The 14,942-nt window shown below is 47.9% G+C and overlaps 1 protein-coding gene across 3 annotated transcripts in view; it reads left to right on the forward strand.

Moving 5' to 3' along the window:
* LOC119844386 (discoidin domain-containing receptor 2-like) overlaps positions 1 to 14,942 on the forward strand; it is a 156,248-nt gene that overhangs the window by 46,489 nt on the left and 94,817 nt on the right. Inside the window, exon 1 of one of the 3 annotated variants that reach the window (XM_038375122.2) lies at positions 10,531 to 10,652. The exons of the other annotated variants lie outside the window; for them this stretch is intronic. The gene's annotated coding sequence lies outside the window, so the exon portion shown is untranslated. Of the gene's footprint in view, positions 1 to 10,530; positions 10,653 to 14,942 lie in introns of those variants that run through there. 3 annotated transcript variants of the gene reach the window in all.

The raw sequence follows: 14,942 nt of genomic DNA on the forward strand, positions 1-14,942 counted from the left end.
GTCTTCAACACTTACCAATAGACAGCACTGTTTTAATAAAAAACATCATGTCTCAGTTATTACAATATTTGGCACTTAGGCAGAGTTCTCTGGCATAAACCTGTATTATGTGTACAGACAGCTGTCCACACTCACGCACCTGAAACTACCGGCTCCAAAACTGTCACACGTATCAGCACGGTTATTAAATCAAAAACAAATAATTTATTGACAAGATGATAACTTTAAGATAGCCACATTATTAGTGCATTGAACCATTTATTTTCATTCATTCATATTTATTTCTATTCTGCCTATTTTATATTCATGTTTGATTATATTCATGTTTGATTCTTTGACATGTAAAGAGACAAGGCTCCTGTCCTGAGCAGTTTACATTCCAATATTTTTCCAGTAAATATGTAGCTTTTATTTAGTGTTTTTAAACTTCAAGCTGCTTTATAAAAGCTAAATAATTAATCTTCACTCCCTGCTGGGAGGTAAGTAAGTAAAAATCATTTTATGATGTGGAAACTCAGACAATGCAAAGTTATTCAGCAAGCAAAGGACTGCCGGTGCTCAGATTCTCTGACTACCTCAGCTTCTCAAACCACTTAAAAAGGAGAATGTACGTCTGGTATCTAAGTTAAAACAGGAACAATTGAAGTATTTTAAATCATTACCTGTTTTTCTTTGTTAAACCCATCGCAATAAGATAGGCAGTTCTAACTCATTTAAAACAAGAAAAGCAGTAAAATAAAGTGCAGCAACTGTACACGGTTCGCAAAAAGAAAAGGAGGACTTGTGGTACCTTAGAGACTAACAAATTTATTTGAGCATAAGCTACAGCTCACGAAAGCTTATGCTCAAATAAATTTGTTAGTCTAAGGTGCCACAAGTACTCCTTTTCTTTTTGCGAATACAGACTAACACGGCTGCTATTCTGAAACCTGTCAGTACACGGTTCCTTTGTTGTCTTCAATAAACTGGTTTTCCCCCAGAGCTGTTTTTTAAAAAGACTTTAAAAAGACTCCAGTACATTATATATAAGTTGTCTAGGCTTTTCTCTGCTCCCCTCTCATACTCACTCAGATTCATTCCTTCCCTATTTGAATGGGCCTTCTAGACAGCCAAAATTCCCCCACTCTTTAAAATATATATAAACACTACTCCTTTGCTCCCTGTATTTGTAATCAGATCTTCTCTTCTCGGGGAGACCAAGCCCCTTTTTGGCAAAACTGGACTTTTTTCCCCATTTGCTCTTGCCAACTGATGATGGACAAATGCCCAATTTGCCAAAAAAGTTGGGACATCTGGGGCAGAGCTTAAAAAAGGACTGTCCTGGCCAAAGCAGACATATAGTCACCCTAGACTGTAGTAAGAGCCGCCCAGGGAGCCCAGGCAGCTGTGGGGAGCCTTGGACCCTCCACCTGCCCTGGGCGAGGAGCCAGGGTGCCCAAGAGCAGCCCCCGGCCTGTGTCCCTACCCTCAAGGGTGCGCTGTCCAGGACAGGTGGAGTGTCCAGGGCTCCCCACAGCAGCCCAGGCTCCCTGGGCAGCTCTTACCACAGTCTGGCTTCTGGCCAGGCCAGGAGGCAGGGCCATGGGGGGAAGGGGAGGTGCAGGGGGCAGGGCCCCGTGGTGTTGGGGGGGGACAGGACAATGTTCTATGTGCCCAGGGCCCCAATAAATCTTAATCCACCTCTGTCACTGCCTCAACAAATGTATCAAATACATGAGGTTCTGCATGGCCACTGTCTGCTATCCTCCCCATGCTGTCTCAGAATGACTGGTTCGCTGCTCTGCACCTTCAGGATACCTACTCATGTGTGGTTCTGTGGAGCCACAGGAAGTTTCTTCATTTTGTTGGAGGAGAATGCCACTTTCAGTACACGGTTCTCTCATTTGGCCTCTCTTCTGCCCCCTGAGTTTTCACCAAATGCATGGCTGTGATTACTTCGGGAGGAAAGGAATCCATATTTTGCTGTACCTCGAGGATTGGTTAGTAAGGGGGCGCCTCCAGAGAGGAAGTCCTTGCCCACATCAACACCACGTTGCATTTGCTTGACTATCTGGGATTCATTTTAAACACCAGAAAGTCAGCCTTGGCTCCAACTCAAATAATAGAGTTCATTGGGGCCCTGTTAGATTCCACAAGGTCAAGAGTGTTCCTCCCGATCGACCACTTCCAGGCAATTCAACCATTCTGCCTTGGTCTATAATTTCAGCCCTCCCCAACCGTCCGGGTGTGTCTGAGCCTGTTTCGACATGTCCGCTTGTACACAAGTGGTCCTGTTCACCAGGCTGCACTTTTGCCCTGTTCAGATGTGGCTCAGATTGGTGGTTCTTTCTCACTAGTCCTAGGGCTTGTCTACACTTACTGGAGGATTGACACTGCGGCGATCGACGCATCAGCGGTCAATTTCGCGTGTCTAGTGAAGACCTGCTAAATCGACCGCCGGTCGCTCTCCTGTACTTCAGGTCATCCTCAAGCTCAAGACGGATTGGGCCAAGCTCTTCCTCCTTGTTCCAGCGTGGCCGAGATAGTGCTGGTTCTCAGAACTCCTTGCTCTGTCAGGTCAGCCTCCCATACCGCTTCCTCTCTATCCCGACCTGCTTACTTAGAGCCACGGCCGCACCGTCCATCCTGCGCTCAGCTCCCTGCACCTTACAGCATGGCTGCTGCATGGCTGAATGAAGAGGAAGAGCAGTGCTCAGTTGCTATCCCAACAAGTCCTACTCAACAGAAGGAAGTCCTCCACTAGGATGGCCTACTTAGCAAAATGGAAGGGGTTTTCAGTATTGTGCTTGGCCCATGGGACCCAACTCACAGGGACTTTCATCCAGGACACCTTGGAGTACCTAGAGCATCTGCAGATATCGGGCTTTGCACTGAGAGTGCATTTTACAACAATACCAGCGTTTCATCCCCTTATTCAGGGAAAATCAGTTTTTCCAATTGCATGGTGACAAGATTTCTGAAAGGACTCCTCCGCTTATATCCTGTGGTCCAAGAGCTGGTCCCCTTGTGGGAATTAAACATGGTTCTTGCAGCTCTAATGGGCCCTCCATTTGAGCCTCTTGCCTCCTGTTCACTGCCCCTCCTATCTCAGAAACCTGTGTTTCCGATAGCCATTATGTCCGCAAAGAGGGTGGGTGAGTTGCAGGCCCTGATGGTGGGGCCTCCTTACATGCAGTTTTCCAAAGACCAGGTCATGCTTCGACCACACCCAAAGCTTTTGTCGAAGGTGGTCTCTCAGTTTCACCTGAATCAGGTAGTGTATTTACCTGTGTTTTTCCCTAAGCTGCATTCCTCCCCAGAGGAACAGTGCCTCCATACATTGGATGTCAAGCTCTGTCTAGCCTTTTATCCAAACAGGACTAAACTATTTTGTGCTTTGTCTCACTGGTTCGTATCCTGTGCAGACCACGTGAAGGGACACGTGGTCTCTGCACAGACTGTCTCTAGATGGATAACATCTTATATCAAGACTGTATGAGACAGCTTTGGCTATGCCTCCTCACGAGATATGAGCTCATTCAATAAGAACGCAAGCAACGTCAATAGCATTCCTCAGTGAGATTTCCATATTAGAGATTTGCAGGTTGGCCGCATGGTCATCCATCCATCCATTTCGTACCATCATGCTATTACTGTATTCTCCAGAGTGGACACAGGCCTGCATCTCAAAGAACCATGGATTACAGTAAGTAATCATTTATTTTCCCCTCAGTTTCCCATCTGTAAAACGGGGATAATAATACTCACCTAACTTGCAGGAGAACTGAAGATAAATTCATTAATATTTGTGAGACACTCAGTTACTACATTAATAAGTGCCATAATGAAGCCCACGAAGAGATGAGTAATTCCATGTTGTGGCAGGGTTTGGCTGCTGAGCAGTAAATAAGGCCTAGGGCCAGTGGTGAGCTGGGGCCAGTTTGCATCGGCTCATGTGAACCGGTTGTTAAATTTTGAAGCAGTTTTAGAACCGGTTGTTAACCCACTTCCCTGCAGGGGCCGCTGAGGCTTGGATGGGCTCCGCCGGGAAGTGATGTAATTCCTCCTCCGGCCCCAGGGGGCGCTGCGCTGCAGGAGCCATGTGGGCTGCCCCCTGGCCCTGGGCACGAGCCCTGGTGCTGCTGCTGCTGCTCCCCCAACCCCTGGCCCTGGGGCTGCTGCCTGGTGGGTCCCCGGCTGCTCTGCTGGGCCTGGGCTGCATCCTGCTGCTCTCCCTGTGAGCACCCAGCACCCTGCCCCCAGCCAGCCCCTGCCCACAGCCACCCCCGCACCCCCTGCTGCACCCCGCACCCCCTGCCCTGCCTCCAGCCCCCGTCTCCAGCCACCCCCGCACTCCCTGCCCTGCCTCCAGCCACCCCCGCACCTCCTGCCCTGCCTCCAGCCACCCCCGCACCCCCTTGCCTCCAGCCAGCCCCGCACTCTCCTGTTTCCAGCCAGCTCTGCACCCCCTGTCCTGCCCGCAGCCAGCTCCGCACCCCTTATCTCCAGCCAACCCCTGCCGCACGCACCCCCCTGCCCAAAGCCAGCCAGCCCCACACCCTCTGTCTCCAGCCAGCCCCACACCTCCCTGCCCTGCCTGCAGCGAGCCCCTACCTCCAGTCAGCCCCTGCCCTGCCTGCAGCCAGCCCCGCACTCCCCTGCCCTGCCTGCAGCCAGCCCCGCACCCCCAGCCAGCCCCGCACTCTCCTGTCTCCAGCCAGCTCCGCACCCCCTGCCCTGCCCACATCCAGCCCCATACCCCCTGCCTCCAGCTAGTCCTGCCCCACACCCCTGTCTGCAGCTGGCCTCATGTCCACTGGTGCCCTGCAGTTCCCAGGGCAGTAACCCTGCACACCTGCTTCAATGAGGGGGGCAAGGAGCAGCAGGGACCCACACGTGCACACCCTAGGGTGATCAGAGAGCAAGTGTGAAAAATCAGGATGGGGGGGTAATAGGAGTCTATATAAGAAAAAGACCCCAAGATCGGGACATCTGGTCACCCTAGCACACCCCTGGGAATGGCAGGGACCCACACCTGTGAAACGGAGCTCATTTCTAGTTCAGGCCCATCTTTTTAAAAAAGAAATTTAGGCAGGGTTAACATACATCTGTATTTTCCTGGACAGGTCAGGATTTTTGGTTCTTAAATCGCCGTCCGGGAGGAATTTTTAAAATTCCTCCCGGGAAAATACGGATGTATTGGTACAAAAAATACATATTGGGGCACGTCCCTTACATCAGAACTTTTTATAGGGAACTGTTTGTTAAGATTTTGGAAGCTCATCACTGCCTAGGGCCTCATAAAAAAAGAAATGTTGAATGTCTACCTCATCCTCTGAGCAGCATCACCATCCATGCTGGTCTGTCTCTCTCATGTCTTACTGATCTTGTTTCATAAACCTTTTTTAAATGACCGTTTCAACCAAATGTCTTTGCTCACTGGTCTGTAGTTCCCAGGATCACCTTTTTTAAGGGTGGTTAACATATTTGGTGCATCTGGCTGATTTCAAGCATGCAGTCGCTTCTTCCTGTTCCTTACCAATCAGACTCTACAGAGCTGCAGAGGACTCCTTTCCCAGCGAGACACTCTGATTTCACTGGGAAGGACTCAGCCAATATTACAAGGGGTTCCTCTCTCTTTCTTGAGCTCTGCGCCTGCCCTCTGTGATCAAACATGAATCCTCATCTCCGCAGTCTGAGCCAGGTGCCCTACACATAAACCAAATTTTTACAAAGGCAGGTGGAAAACACCACATATTTTTGTTAGCAGCTCAGTCATTTCACACTTGAGATTGTTCAGAACTCTTGGATGAAGCCCAGCTAGGCTTGACGGCTTTTGTTTTTTATTAATAATATCGCTCCCAAAGGCCCCTTTGTGCTAGGTACTGTATATACTCATGGGAAGCCATGGTCCTTGTCCCAAAGGGTTTGCAAATATCAGATGAAGTATACAGCTTGCTTTTTGCCTCAGGTTTCAAGTGTGGAGCTTTTTAAGTCTTGGCCCTCTCTGAACTAATGCTGCTACCCCACAGAACATACCAGCAAGTAATTAGACTGGGCGGAGCTGCTTCCAAGATTTGGAAGCGTGGGCTTGCCCGAGGCTAAAGCAGCAAGTCTCTGGGAGGTTCTTTGGAAGGGCTCCCAGTGTGGATGACGTCTGCTTGACCTGATTTGACTTCCCTTCTTGGAGCTTGGGTACTTTGCTCAAGCCTGGCTGCAGGAATGCACAGCTCCCGTTGTTCTGTACCCAGAGCCTGAAATGGGGCTGCCCAGAGTTTCAGCCAGTGAAGAGATTTCAGCAGAGATGATGCAGCAATAGGATTGTACTGTGGCGGGAGGCTGTAGAGGCGGGAAAGGGGAGAGGACAGAGGGAGGGACTGGCAGGCAAAGCAAAAAACGTTCTCTTCCCTAGGATCTCCCAGCTGGAATTTGAAAGGCTGCAGAATAGGGCGGGACATCTTCCCCAACCGATGGACTGATGCAGTGAAAACAGCCAGTCCCCTTGGATCTCTCGTGAATACGCCCCACCCATCGGCAGCAGAGTGCTGCTGAGGTCAGACGGCTGATACAGAGGTGTAGCCCATGCAGCACACTGAACTTGTAGTTTTTCCCTTTTCCTTAGAGGAGAATATGGCCCATTCTTGTTGGATAGCTCCTTTGGAAATGGTCTTGGGGCTCAGTGAGGAGGCCATGTCAATGGCCAAACCAGCTAAGTGAAGTGCCACCATGCATCTGTATTACGGCTGCTCAGTGACTGGCACATGGCTCTGCCAGGCTGCAGACCGGTTTTCTTCTAAAAGTTCCGTTGGGATGGACTTTCTGCAATGCCTAGTTATTTCCTCAGACAAAACTGGGTATTGCAACATTCCCTACAGTGGCTGGGAGACCTCCCTGCTTAGCAAGGGCGATGACTGAAGTGCAAACATGGACAGAAGCCAGCTGAGGACACAGCTTAAACCCATAGGCCTCCATAACCAAGGATTGACTTACTCCTTGGCAAGCTGGACCTAAATTCTGTGGTGAGGTCTCTGCATTTTGCAACGGTCTGGTGTAGCAGAGGGGAAATTTTGAAATGGTGCACGAGCTTCATTTAAATTAAAAAGCAGAGAGCTCTTATGAATGAACTATGATCCCAACTAACCCAGTCAGTCCAGGTGCCCCTGTGCTGTTTGTTGTGATTTTCAGTTCACATTCGTGTCGCCACGTTTCCAGTATGCCTCCGAGTATTGTATGAACACAGAACTACATCAGATGCAGTAACATATCAGGGGGAAGAGTTAGGTTTTCTGCTGGATGGTTAAAATCTCTTTCCCGTTGTGCAGAAAGGCTGTTTGGGCAGGATACCAAACAGCCAGCTGCATTCCACAATCCAGCAGGGATTCCCAAGAGCAGCGCCAGAGCCTCCACTTTCCTGACACTGTGTGGAAACAACAAGGCAAGAGAGCTGAAGGGTTGCCCTGCTTGGATAGGCTGCTTTCTGGATATTTGAAGGCTCAGTTGCTTATCAGGGAGTTGCAGCAAAATCACAATTATTGTCCTCAGCCTCTCATGAACCTAAGTGCAGACTGCGTGTTTTCCATCTCAAAGCCAGGGTCCCCAGGGCTGTGTTTTGGAGGCTTCTCTGGCAATTGCTGTACAAAGGCTCTTGTGGTGCTCTCCCCTCGTGTTGTCAGCTAGAGGCAGATGTGGCTGGTGTCTGCATTTCCTAGCACCCTGCATTGGTCACTCTTAGTTGTTTTGAAAGTCTGCCCTTTCTCGTCTCCCAGAGTGCCAGGCTGTGCGTGTACCTCTGCAATGGGCTGAGCTGAACGCCTGCCCTTTCACATTCCTCTCCTTCCTCACCGTCACAGGAGCTCATGGTCTGCTTCAGCTTTGTGCCCATCTTACTGTGGCTCTCAGACACAGGCTCTTGTAAGAGAGGCTGATTTGCTTTGGTTGGAACCAGATTTGGGGTGGGAGTGGCGTGCTGAAGTGATGCACAGCTACCCCACTGGCACCCTTGGGAGTCCACAAGTCACACGGGGCGGGGGGGGGAGGTAGAAGACAGCCTGAGGTCATATGAACAATTTGGACTTGCTGAAATGTCGGCTTGTATCTGTCTGCTCTTTGTTCCGGCAGGCTCTGACTTGGCACGTTGTCAGAGTCTATTAACGAGCTGCACTGTGAAACAGACGCTGAGAGTGCCAGCAACAGGTGTGATAACAGGGCTCCTCCTCCAGCTGTGTGCTGTGACTCCCACCCATCAGGGTGTCTGCTGCTGGCTGTACTAATACAGAGAGACCATCCTGCTGAGGGTCATTCACAGAAGGCAGCATTGTCACAGAATCAAGCCCTGTGGCAGCAGTGTAAAAACTGGGCATAGACAAACACACCCCAAACTAGTGCAGGCCTATAAGGGTTAAAACACAGGCTCTCTCTGCCTGAGCTCAGAGCGGTCACTACTTCAGCAGCAAATTCCTTGCATGGAGCTGGCCTCTTGTGTATCCCCTCCTGCTGGGAACTGCGTTTCACTGGGGACGTCCCATTGCGGCGCTGCAGCTGTGTACGAGGAGAGGGAATGCTTCATGTAACCCTGACCTGAGGCAATAAGCATTCAGCATATGGGCTCGCTTTTACAACCAACTGAGCCAGTTTAACAAAGCGGGGCTAAGTGCTGGTTGACTGTAAGAGACTGCAGAGGCATGAGACTCCTGCAGCTACCGCAGCTCTCTCTAAAGCAGAATGAAAGGACTCGGAAAGCTGCATGGGCGAGTTTGGAAAAGCTCTCTGCAGCATACGTGCTAGAGAGCTCTGCAGGCCATATGTCTCAGCAGCAGCTTCAGTCTCTCTCTCTCTGGGGTCCTAGGCTGGCTCATCTGTCACTGTAGTACTGGAGTGTTGCCCACAAGTAAATATGATGACAACCATCTCTCTCCCTTCGCTGTCCCCGGGGGACAGGCTTAGATGCTCTGTCTTTTTCCTACAACTCCAGAAGTATGAGAATGAGGGTCTGGTGTGGGAAGGCTGGGCTGAGAAGTGGGGGTTGTATTTAGTTCTCAGTGCAGCCAGATTGGCGATCTCTCCCGCATCAGCTGGCAGTGAGCATTCTGCACTTAGTCTGGCTCCTGTCATGGTTCTGTTTCCTGGGTTCACAAGCCCCCTGTAACATGCTGCTGGGGTACCCAGAGCTGGGACTGTTGTGTTACCCCTCTGCCACAGCAAGAGGGAACTTTGTTGGCGATTAGACTGTGGTGTCAGCTCCCTGCCACACCAGCCTGTCTTCCTCCCCAGCAAACCCCTTTAGGCTCTCCTGGTCCTGACCTCGCCTAGCAGGTAGCAGCCAGGGAACTCCTGCCCCCGAGCTCCTCAGAGCTGTTTCTCTGCAGGGCAAAGTCCCTGCCATGGTGTAGTCACAGAAGATAGGAACTTCACTGCTCTGTTAAAGAGTCGCTACGCCACAGCTTATTAATGTACCTGGGTAAATACACCTTCCCCTCAAGCCTAGCACTGACCTGGTTCATAGTAAAAGTGAAACAAGTTTATTAACCAAAGAGCCGGGTCAGGTGATACCAAGGAAAAGGGATAAAGGCAGAGACTGTTACAAGCACATAAAAGTGGCAATGCGCATCTAAATGTCTAAACCATAACCCCAGCAAGATCCAGTCGGTGTTCAGGATGGTTTCTGTCACCCCAGTCTCCTTTCCAGCTTTCCCCAGGCCAGACTTGCCAGGGCCAAACACAGCGATTGGATCACTTGGTTTCTTTGTCTCCTGAGGTGACAGATAAAAATGGAGTCTCCTGTGTCTCTCTGGGGTGCAAGAGCCATGTTAATTGTGTCTCTCGAGTTCAGTTGAAGGATAATCCCCACTGGTTTAGCTCCATGGCTTTGTGTGCTGCTAATCTGTACATTGAGGGAAACCCACATTCCTTTGACTAGGACAATGGTCTCCAATGTGGGGTGTGCGCGACCATCCTTGGGGGTGCGCTGCAGGAGGAGTGCTGCCGAAGGAGGGCCGCTGGCACGGCAACAGCAGCGCTTCCGGATTCTTTGGTGGCACAGCGGCGGCAGCTCGGCTCTCCCCGCCCCATCTTTGGCAGCACGCCGGTGGCAGCTCTGAGGCCACCAAAAATTTTGTTGTGAGAACCCCTGCATTACAGCACACCTTTAAAAAGCAAGAGGGTGAAAAAAATCAATCCCAGGGCTGTCTGTGCTACTTATTTCCATTCAGATGCATGGCTAGGCCTGTGAGTTAAACAAGACGCTGCCAGTCGGCTCTCTGTTGCAATGCTAGAGTGCAGACTGGTTTGGCTTTTCCCTGGGACTACATGGGCCCTGTTTCCTGAGCGGGAGAGCAGCTATATGTTGTGGTTTTACTACATTGTATTCCAAGTTTGGCCTGTGTCCAGGCAGAATCCGGGCCTCGAGCCAGCTGAGCAGCCCTTAGGGAATGCATTGGAGCAAGGAGTGGGGGAGAGCAGAGGAATCCAAGAGGACAGATTTGCCTAGAAAACAGCTTCGTTTCCATCTGGTCCGTCTGGAGTTACCATAGGAACAGCAGTGACAAAGGCAGGGTGTGGGGAGGAGTTCGTCAAGTTTGAACATATCATGTGTTCTGGCGGAAAGCTGCAGCCCAGCTGGCTAAATGGAGTTAGTTCAGTGGTTCCCTCTGGTGAAGAGACCCTGAGCTGGGCAGGTAGGGCCTTTTCCAGTTACTTGGCTTTAGAGTGTCCGTTAACTCTCTTTCTCTCCCCCTCTCTTCCCACCCCTCTTTGCTGCTCGAACTTTTGCGTTGAGTGTTTCTGTTGGTAGCTAAAATGCAGATAGCTCATATTTCACAATAAAGCTGTAACAGCCTGTCATGTTTGGTGAAAATAGCTCTTTCTTCCAAAGATTGTAACTCTGGGCAGTGGAAGGTTTCCTTATTGTGCTGGGGCGTCCAGCTGGGCCCAAAGCACAATTCTCTCATGCTGTCACATGAAGATTTGGAGAAGCATGGAGATGCCATTCAGTCAGGGGCCAACTGAATTTGCACAGTCTCTTGCTTAGTGGAAATGTGAGGCTGGATGGCCCACATTCAGTGGGACATGCTCGTGCCTCAGCTATACTTAGAATCTCCTGTGCCTAGTGGGAGATGAGGCAACACATGTCCCCCCACAGCAGTCTATCCAGAGCATGATGTTTGACTTCATTGTAAGCTGTTCCCATGATGGCAGCATTAGAACGTAAGAACGGCCATACTGGGTCAGACCAAAGGTCCCTCAGGCCCAGTATCCTGTCCTCTGACAGTGGCCAATGGCAGGTGCCCCAAAGGGAATGAACGGACAGGTTATCATCAAGTGATCCATGCCCTGTCACCCAATCCCAGCTTCTGGCAAACAGAGGCTAGAGACACCATTCCTGCCCATCCTGGCTAATAGCCATTGATGGATCTATCTTCCATGAATCTATCTAGCTCCCTTTTGAACCCTGTTATAGTACTGGCCTTCACAACACCCTCTGACAAGGAGTTCCAGAGGCTGACAGTGTGTTGTGTGAAAAAATACTTTCTTGTGTTTGTTTTAAACCTGATACCTATTAATTTCATTTGGTGGCCCCTTGTTCTTGTATTATGAGAAGGAGTAAATAACACTTCCTTATTTACTTTCTCCACACCAGTCATGATTTTATAGACCTCTATAATATCCCTCCTTAGTCGTTTCTTTTTCAAGATGAAAAGTCCCAGTCTTATTACTCTCTCCTCATACGGCAGCCGTTCCATACCCCTAATCATTTTTGTTGCCTTTTTCTCTACCTTTTCCAATTCCAGTATATCTTTTTTGAGATGGGGCAATCACATCTGCACGCAGTATTCAAGATGAGGTCGTACCATGGATTTATATAGAGGCAATATGATATTTTCGGTCTTATTATCTATCCCTTTCTTGATGATTCCGAACATTTTGTTCGCTTTTTTGACGGCTGCTGCACATTGAGTGGATGATTTCAGAGAGCTATCCACAATGACTCCAAGATCTTTCTTGAGAGGTAACAGCTAATTTAGACCCCATCACTGTATATGCATAGTTAGGATTATGTTTTCCAATGTGCACTACTTTGCATTTATCAACATTAAATTTCATCTGCCATTTTGTTGCCCAGTCACCAAGTTTTGTGGGATTCTTTTGTAGCTCTTCACAGTCTGCCTGGGACTTAACTATCTTGAGTAGTTTTGTATCTTCTGCAAATTTTGCCACCTCGCTGTTTAACCCTTTTTCCAGATCGTTTATGAATATGTTAAATAGGACTTGGCCCAGTACAGACCCCTGGGGGACACCACTATTTACCTCTCTCCATTCTGAAAACTGACCATTTATTCCTACCCTTTGTTTCCTATCTTTTAATCAGTTACCAATCCATGAGACAACCTTATCCCATGACTGCTTATTTTGCTTAAGAGCCTTTGGTGAGGGTGTCAAAGGCTTTCTGAAAATCTAAATACACTATATCCACCTGATCTCCTTTATCCGCATGCTTGTTGACCCCCCTCAAAGAATTCTAGTAGATTGGTGAGGCATGATTTCCCTTTGCAAAAACCATGTTGACTATTTCCCAACAAATTATGTTCATCTGTGTGTCTGATAATTTTGTTCTTTATCATAGTTTCAACCAGTTTGCCCTGTACTGAAGTGAGGCTTACTGGCCTGTAGTTGCCAGGGTCGCCTCTGGAGCCCTTTTTAAAAATTGGTGTCACATTAGCTGTCCACCAGTCATTTGGTACAGAAGCTGATTTAAATGATAGGTTACAGATGACAGTTAGTAGTTCTGCAATTTCACATTTGAGTTCCTTCAGAACCCTTTGGTGAATACCATCAGGTCCTGGAGACTTATTACTGTTTATTTTATCAATTTGTTCCAAAACCTCCTGTAATGACACCTCAATTTGGGACAGTTCCTCAGATCTGTCACCCAAAAAGAATGGCTCAGGTTTGGGAAACTCCCTCACATCCTCAGCAGTGAAGACCAATGCAAAGGATTCATTTAGTTTCTCCACAATGGCCTTATTGTCTTTGAGTGCTCCTTTAGCATCTTGATTGTCCAGTGGCCCCACTGGTTGTTTAACAGGGTTTCTGCTTCTGATGTATTTAAAAAAAATTTTGCTATTACTTTTGGAGTCTTTGGCTAGCTGTTCTTTAAATTCTTTTTTAGTCTTTCTAATTATATTTTACACTTCATTTCCCAGAATTTATGCTCTTTTCTATTTTCCTCATTAGGATTTATCTTCCACTTTTAAAAGGATGCCATTTTGCCTCTCACTGCTTCTTTTACTTTGTTGTTTAACCATGGTGGCTCTTTTTTGGTTCTCTTATTATGTTTTTTAAATTGGGGTATACATTTAAGTTGAGCCTTTATTATGGTGTCTTTAAAAAGGTTTTCCACGCAGCTTGCAAGGATTTTACTTTTGGTACTGTATCTTTTAATTTCTGCTTCACTAAGCTCCTCATTTTTGTCTCGTTCCCCTTTCTGAAATTAAATGCTACAGTGTTGGGCTGCTGTGGAGTTTTCCCCGCCACAGGGATGTTACATTTAATTATATTATGGTCACTATTACCAAGCGGTCCAGCTATATTCACTTCTTGGACCTGATCCTGTGCTCCACTTAGGACCAAATCAAGAATTGCCTCTCCTCTTGTGGGTTCCAGGACTAGCTGCTCCAAGAAGCAGTCATTTAAGGTGTCAAGAAACTTTATCTCAACATCCTTTCCTGAGGTGAAATGTACCCAGTCAATATGGGGATAGTTGAAATCCCCCATTATTATTATTGAGTTTTTTATTTTAATAGCCTCTCTAATCTCTCTGAGCATTTGACAGTCACTATCACCATCCTGGTTAGGTGGTCTGTAGTATAGCCCTACTTCTATATTCTTATATTTCAACCATGGAATTACTATCCATAGATATTCTATAGTACAATTTAGTTCATTTACGCTTTGTTTCACATATAATGCCACTTCCCCCACCAGCACGACCTGTTCTGTCCTTCTGATATATTTTGTACCCTCGTATTACTGTGTCCTATTGATTATCCTCATTCCACCAGGTTTCTGTGACGCCTATTCTATCAATATCCTCATTTAATACTAGGCACTCTAGTTCACCCATCTTATTATTTAGATTTCTAGCATTGGTATACAAGCATTTTTAAAACTTTTTTTGGCTGTCCCCTATTGCATGATGTAATTGAATGGGACTTTTCTTCATTTGACTATTTATCATCAGATCCTCCCTGTATTTTGTCATTTTCCATCCTCTCCTCCTTATTAGGACATAGGGAATCTCCATTTATAGATCCTCCCCTAAGGGATGTCCGAACCACATGCTCCTCCGCACCTGTTGGCTTTCCACCAGCCCTTTTCAGTCATCCTGCAATAGGTCCTCCATGCCTTCTCTGCCCTCCAGGGGAAATCCAATCTAAGGTGTGCTTCTGCCCCGGGGTAGTCTGATGACATGGCCAAACCACTGTAGCTGTCTCTGTCCAATTATTGAGTCCACAGTCTGCTGCTCCATGTGATTGGTGCAGCACTTCCACATTGGTTACATGATCTCACCAATGAATTCCCAAGATTCTTCTTAAACAACGCTGGCAAAATGCATGTAGCTTCCTGTTGTGCATTTCTACGATCAGCCACATTTCAGAGGCATGCATTAGTGTTGGAAGGATAATAGTGTTGTGCAATCTCATTTTAGTGTGTAGATGTATCTTCTTACTCTTCCAGATGTTTGACAAATTGGACAATGATCTACTGGCTTTACCATTTCTTGCCTTCACTTCCTTAGTGAGCTGGCCATTAGCAGATATTGTACTTCCAAGATAGACAAAGTCATAAACTCTTCCATACTCTTTCCATCAATCACACATATGTCAGTATTGACAGCATTCTCTCCTGTTGGCATGGTCTTGGCCTTCTGTATAACGGTACAGTCTTCCAATTTAGCAGCTTCTGCT

This window comes from Dermochelys coriacea, chromosome 16 (assembly GCF_009764565.3).
Source record: "Dermochelys coriacea isolate rDerCor1 chromosome 16, rDerCor1.pri.v4, whole genome shotgun sequence".
NCBI classification, from domain to species: Eukaryota; Metazoa; Chordata; order Testudines; family Dermochelyidae; genus Dermochelys; species Dermochelys coriacea.